General features: G+C 42.8%; 1 long non-coding RNA gene across 2 annotated transcripts; it reads left to right on the top strand.

Annotated features, from left to right (window-relative positions):
* Nucleotides 1-568: 568 nt before the first annotated feature.
* Nucleotides 569-2,329, top strand: LOC119307339. 2 transcript variants are annotated; one of them, XR_005149264.1, is made up of 2 exons: nt 569-1,513; nt 1,936-2,329. It is a non-coding gene; the product is annotated as an uncharacterized LOC119307339 (long non-coding RNA). The 2 variants fall into 2 exon arrangements; XR_005149265.1 differs by having other exon boundaries at nt 1,830-2,329.
* The last annotated feature ends 4,674 nt before the right edge of the window (nt 2,330-7,003 follow it).

Here is a 7,003-nt window from a genome sequence, read left to right as displayed (position 1 = left end):
ACAGCCACTCACTGACAACCAATATTTTAAATAGCACGCTATTTCGCCGTTATAACGCGGTTATAGCATATTTGAAAGGAAGACGTTACGTTTTGGCAAAATCGAATGCTACGCCGCTAATTGCGTAATTAGCGCGCTACACACGCTATAACGTTGTAACGTTGTAAGGTTACGACGTGCAGACCATGCAAAACTGAAATAAGCACAGCCCAGCAGGCCAAAACCAACCCACGACCACTAGCTTTCTCACTCCTTTTATCAGATTCTCCCACGAGACCTAACCAGCAAGCCCAGGTGGCTGCCCCGGTGGCTGTTGATGTTAGAGACTCTTAAAACTATGGTTGTTGATGTTTGAGACTTACTATTTTTATGTGCTGGATTTGGCCCTTATGCATATATTGCTTGTTCTTATGAAAAATTTAGTTGCTTAAATACTTTATTTCTAGATATATTTGATTTTTTTGCAAACGCTATTTTAAAATATAGCATGCTATTAGCGCGCTATAACTTGTGTAGCATTTAGAGAAGGGCCTCGCTATATTTTGTAGCGCGCTATTTAAAATATTGCTGACAACACCCTCTAGAAGCCACACAATCTTTAGATAGAACGGACAACGGAGTGCGAGGAGGTGTGATTCACTGCCATTTGCCATATAATATGCTTCGTCAAGGACAAGGTATGGGTGTGGACGAATAGAAAAATCTTATATACGTCTCATCTATCTTGCTTCATCTCTGTTAGACAATCTTGTGCTATATGTTCTGGTGATAACAAATGGAATTGTCTTCGATTGGTTTCAATTTCTTATCCAGAATCTTCTTGCGAATGAAACTTTGAGTATTGGAAATGTTGGTGTATACCTCCCTGAACCGGTATTTTCACACATGCTATGTTGCACTTTCTAGAGCTACATCTAGAAGTACTATAAAGATTCTTACTCTCTCAGATAAGCAAAAGGAAGGTCAATCCAACTCCATTGCAATTTTACAAAGAAATGGTCTACAAAGAAGTCTCAGTGTGTAGTCCAAGGTCTGAATCAAGTACAATTTGGTGGCTGTAAAAAATCATTCTATCTAATAGGGTCATTCATCTAAAATTGTTTCCCATGTACGGTTCTGAAGTTTGTGCAGAGGGCTTTCAGAAAAAATAACTTTAGATACTTGCTTTGATATTTTTGTAAAAAAGTGTACATGTATTTGAATAGTTTTTTTGGTAGTCTTTATTACTCTCTCTGTTCAAAAAAAAATCGTATGACGCTTACAGCAGGTCTCTTTGTCATCGGCGCCCCTCCTTTGGTTGGTAGCTCCACATCTAATTTATCAGGTCACACCCAAAATATGTTTTTCCTTGATGTCTGTTAGCTGCAGTTTTTTTTGCAGAAACTTGGTTGATGTAAGAAAGTTAAAAGAGGCCTGGTGCAGTTTTTTTTGTGTGTATACATGCACACTCGCCCCTTCTATATACAGATGATTTGAGGTATACTGTGCAGATGATTCCATGGCGTGATCTAAGGTATGTAACTAATTAAGTGGAACTAGCTTGTGCGTTATGTCTGGAATGTTTCTTCTCTTCATGGTGACACTGTATACAAATTCATTTTCTTGTGCATATATTTACCAAAGCATTCGGTTAAGCACTTCCACTTCATTCTTGTTTTCCTGGAACCATTTATAAGTATGTTCTCAAGCTATAGTATGTAAGCTATTTGGATATATAAATTGCTGCAATTTATCTCCACTTAAGTCTGTTGTGCCTAATATACTCGCACGAAATGAGCAATGTTGACTTCCTGGATGAATAGTAACTGATTAACTTATTTCTTCTACAGCCTTTCCAAGGAAAGAAGCAATTCTCTGTTGAAGTAGTTCTAAGGCTGGACATAATTATATGTATTTCTTTTCACCCATAAAAAATAATAATTATATGTATTATAGACCGCAGGCTGTGCTGGAAATTTGGGAGATATGATGTCGGTGCGTTCGTCGCATCTTTCAGAATTCAGTGTTATCGGTTGTGAAGCTCGCACGCCTCACAATTGACGAAGCCAATGTTGGAAGGACGCTGACACATGGCACATCGTTTTACATATTAGTCTAGCTTGGCGAGCCCCGGTCATTTTGTTTGTACTTGTATATACTCTCTTCTGCGTGCAAGTTCTGTATAAGTGTTTTTTTTTTGTGTGTGTTTTCTTTTTTCAAGCGAGTTATCTTGGCCAGTTGCTGATGGCAATATGTTTGTTAGACTATAATTCACTTAGAAAACTATTTTAGCAATATTTAATCATGGTTGATCATCCTTGTAGTACTGCAGGTTGCTATTTTCAGGACACTATTATGTGATATGATTCCTTTTTCTTCAAATCATGCATAGTAGTTTGGAATCTTACAACATAAATTGATTTGAGATGTCATTTATCATTATCTTTTACGCATGAGATAGGTAGGTGGGGAGAACAAGAACTTTGGTGACATGCGAGGCGATGGTGAAAAAAATGAAAAAAATGTTTGGCTTTGATGATGGGTTTATTGATTGGAAACAATATGCTTGATTGTGCTCGATTTGTGACTACCAGCAATATAACATCGCTTTGATTAATGTCTGATAAATTATTTTTATTGTCCATAGCTCAACAGTATATCATTGTTTCAATCAATTTCTAAGTACATTTTTTATTGTCCATAGCAACTTACGGGTTCCTAAACTTAAATCCACCTAATCTTATGTGATCCCGTAGCATAGCACGGGCATCTTACTAGTTGTCGCAAAAACAGTGTGTTCTCCAGGATTCAAACTCGGGTGGTTGGTTCATTGGCCGACCTCCAATAACCACCAGAGCAACTGCACATTGGCTACAACTAATAGCGCCAACTCTATAAGAACAAGCGGGGCCGCGTCTATTATATAGCTATGATTTCTGTATTATTTTTAGAACATCATGGATTTGAAAACGTTCATCATTTTTGAGGAAAAGTTCACAAACTTTTAAAAAGTTCATCGACATTGCAAACAGTTAAGGAAAAAATTGAGAAAAGTTTATGCTTTTGAAAAAAAAGTTCATCGAGTTTAAAAAAAGTTCATCGATTTTCAAAAAAGTTTAATTTTTTTGAAAAAAGATCATCAAATTTGAAGAAAAGTTCATCAATTTTGAAAAAAAGTTCATCGAATTAGAAAAAAAGTTCATCAAAATTGAAAAAAAGTTCATCGAATTTGAAAAAAAAGTTAATCAAATTTGTAAAAAGAAACTTCATCCATTTTGGAAAACTGTTCATCGATTTTGGAAAAAAATTACGAATTTTGAAAAAGTTCATTGAACCAGGAAGGAAAAAAGAAAAAGAAAAAGAGAAAAAGGGAAATTAGAAAGAAGAAAAGAACGAGGAGAGGTACCTAAGCACGTGAAGTTTGTTGGCATGGTGGTTGACTGGTAGTACTCCTAACCATGATGTCGCCGGTTCGATACACCACAGCCTCACGCTAAAGGCGCCGAATAGGGTTTGCCAAATCCCACAGCCAAGCCAACATCTAGCAGTGGCACTGAGAGCACAAAAGTATAAAATTGTACCCCTAAGATACATCTGGAACGCTCTCACCATCTGATGAAATTGATGCAGCCAGTGTCATTGTCAAGGGTGAAGGACACATATGTATTCCTCTCCATCTTGCCAGTCACCATCCCAATGAGCCTGGCCAACAGGCCACCCAACCTGGGTAGCCGCGTAAGAAGCCAATCCTTCTCGCCAGTGCCACCCCTTCTCGCCAGTGCCGGACAGCGGCACAATGACGATCTGCTTCATGGTGATGAAAGAGGGTGAAGACCACCACCGCAAGGAGGCCAGCCGCTTGGATGCGAATCGACAGCGGGGTGGCGGCGATGTTCGCCGGGTTTCAACAGGTGCCACTGCCAATGTAATTAAAACACTTGTAGTCTTTCACCGAGCAACGTGCAGATTACATGAAGTAAAGCTGGATGGCAATTATATGCTTCATGTAAAATTATATGAAGTAAAGCTTGATGGCTATAGTAGAGGGAGAAGACTGGATGCAATGTAAATATCTCATCTCTTCAAATATGTTGTTAGATGTGTATAGTCCCCTTTTCTGTATATCCCCCATTGTATAAGGGGTTTCCTGCACTTTACCACACATGTATATGTATTGGCCTTTGACCCTCTGTCAATACTAGTTGCTCATTATCCAACATGGTATCAGATGCTAGGTTAGTCTCTCTTTCCCACACGATGCAACTCCGTGCTCCCCGTCCATAATTTCCCCCGTTTCCGCTGCTTCTAGCCGCCCAGCCGCTGTCTCCTCTCTGCAATGGGCCGCCGCAGTTCTCTACAGCGGGCCGCCACCGTCCTCTGCAGTCCGGCTGCCGCCAACTCCTATCCTGTCTGGCCGCTGCTGTCCCCGGTCTGTTCGGCCCCTGCATCGCCTGCCTTCCGCTGCCGCCAGGCTCGTCTAGCCGCCGCCGCATACCCATCCGTCAAAACCATCCGTCAAAACCATGCTGCTGATAAACTTAAGCCTGATGGACAATAGTAACCTCGCATTCAGCAGGAAGACTGTGACAAATCTTGTGTTTGCACGGTTGGCTACATATCGTTCTAGCGTTATTGTCTTCAATCGAATCTCATGAGAAGTGAGAAAATCCCGATACTTACGAATCCACCGATTGGTTATAACTTTCTTACCCCGTCCTGTTGCCTAAATAGACATGAAGATTGAAAACAGTTAAGGTCTAAAAGAAGAGTGTCGAAAGAGCAATAGCTGAACGGTTAATTCTAGTACACTATATGCGGGCTTCCAATGTGCGTGAAATTATCACCTTTATATACAACTTCTCCAAACATGGAAAGCATTGCAGCAAGCCAATAATCCTGTTCAGATCAAAACTAATCATTTGGATATATAAGATCTTGACAGAATCCAGCACCATTGATAGGCCATCCATGGAGAAACTCTTCATTGAGCATAGAACATAATATTAGTACAAAATGTGTACTCCAAGATGATATATAAATTATGCGCAGAAATTTAAAATGCAACTTATGGTTACAAGTGTAGATGATAATATAAAGTACCTGAAGAACTGTGGAGCCAAACACCATATTGAAATGAGCACAGAGATCATGTATTACACCCAAGGTCTCCAGTTTAGGCGCAGAGAGGATGGATATTTGCAACGGTGAATAACTAGAATCAAGGGTCAACCTTTGAAGTGAAGGGGCATCTTGGATGATGAGCTGCCTTCCGTCAAAAGAAATTCCAATTCTTACAAGGTTAGGCGACTTTATTTGGAGACAACCGATTCTAACTGTGAAAACAAGCACCAAGCACTCCAGTGCAGGGCAACTGGAGTGGATGATGCTATGCAATGAGGCCTCCGATATATGAACCCGCACAAGTGAAAGTTTTTTGAGAAATGGGAGTTGAAGGTTTAGTACCAGATTGTCTGGTAGGTAGCACAGCGCAAAGGTGGCGGTGTGGAGAGAGGAGGAAAACCGCGAGATGGACATCGGTGCCGAGGGCATAAGTTCATGGCGTTCGGTATGTGGTATGTGATTTCCAGGGGAATAGTAGAACTCAAGCAGCTGTAGTTCTGTGAATTCAGGTGATTTCAGCCAGGCGTCCACCGTGCAGGGCATGGTATGCTTGCTCAGGTAGCATGACGGGATGCAGAGGCTTTGAACGGAGCCCTGGTGGGAGGAGATGATGGCTTTGGGGATTTCAAAATCATTGAAGAGAGATAGCTGACGACAGTCGAGATTAAGGGGCACGACACGCCATAGAGGGCGCCACCGAATTGAGAGGACATGGGTGCGGCAGCAATCCTTGGTGGGGAGAAGCGAGATGATCTCCCCAAGGACGGCGTCCGGGAGATCGCTGATGCGGTCCACCCGAGATTCTACGGGTTCCTGGGATCTGGTGGGGGCGGGGTCGCCCCTTCTCCCCGCGCTGCCGGGTGCGGGATCTACAACAGGCGTCGCCGCTGGCGGGAGCCTCATCTTCTTGGCGCTGGGGTCAGCCGACTCCATTTTCCTCGAGGGCATCGCGTCACGCTCACGGATTTGAGTAGAGTAATGAATGACGAGCCTAGTTGTAGTGCGAGCAAAGAAGAAGGGGAGCTGGGAGTTTTCTGTAGGAGTGAGGAAGAAGGGGAGCTGGGGGTTTCTGTAGGAGTGAGGTGAGGAATTTGGGGGTACGAGTGGAGCGAGCTGACGTGAGGTGGGTGGGAGCGAGGAGGAAGAAGAGCACCCAGGTTTTTTTTGGGGGAGGGGCGGTGTGCTGGGTGTGGGTAGCGCCTTTTGAATTGATTTTACTATTTACTAGTGTGGATTGGCTATTTTGTCTTGGGCCCAGAGAAACAATTACTACTAGTACAGTGGAGACACTCTACAGCTACCCAGAAAAACAATTACTACTAGTACAGTGGAGACACTCTACCGCTTCTGGCTCCTCCTAGGTCATTGAATCGTCTCCCTCTACTGAATGCCGTTATACTTTTGTTCACCGACATGCGGGCCATGCAGCGTGCGGACCCAAATGCCATCCACCAAATTAGAAGGCAATATGCAGGCGGAGTGTCAACCCGGTCGTAGCGCGGCAGTAACGAGCCATTGTATCACAAAACCCCACCTCCCCGCAGTCTAAGTTTGACGGACGAAGCAACCATCATTTCAATCTTCGCTGAATCCCTTCTCCCTCACCGTCTTCAAGAAAGGCAACACTCGCATCTGCCACTGTTCTTCTCTCCCAACAAAGGGAAGGTAAGTGGATCCGTGATGTTGGTATATTTTCGTTCAGAGAAAAAAAAGAACTTTTGCAAAGCAGTAACCGATCCTCACTCTCTTTTTTGTTTCATTTTCATTGCGATTGTGTTTTCCTTTTAGTGGTCTCCTAGTATTCGTCAGTTTCATGATGGACCAAGGAGAACCAGGCAAAGATCTACCGATATTGGAGCAGATGCGGGAGGCTGATCCCCACGAGACAGAGAGCTCCAAGAAG

The sequence above is a fragment of the Triticum dicoccoides genome, chromosome 5B (assembly GCF_002162155.2).
Source record: "Triticum dicoccoides isolate Atlit2015 ecotype Zavitan chromosome 5B, WEW_v2.0, whole genome shotgun sequence".
Classification (NCBI taxonomy): domain Eukaryota; kingdom Viridiplantae; phylum Streptophyta; class Magnoliopsida; order Poales; family Poaceae; genus Triticum; species Triticum dicoccoides.
This window is presented reverse-complemented; position numbering and strand designations above follow the sequence as displayed.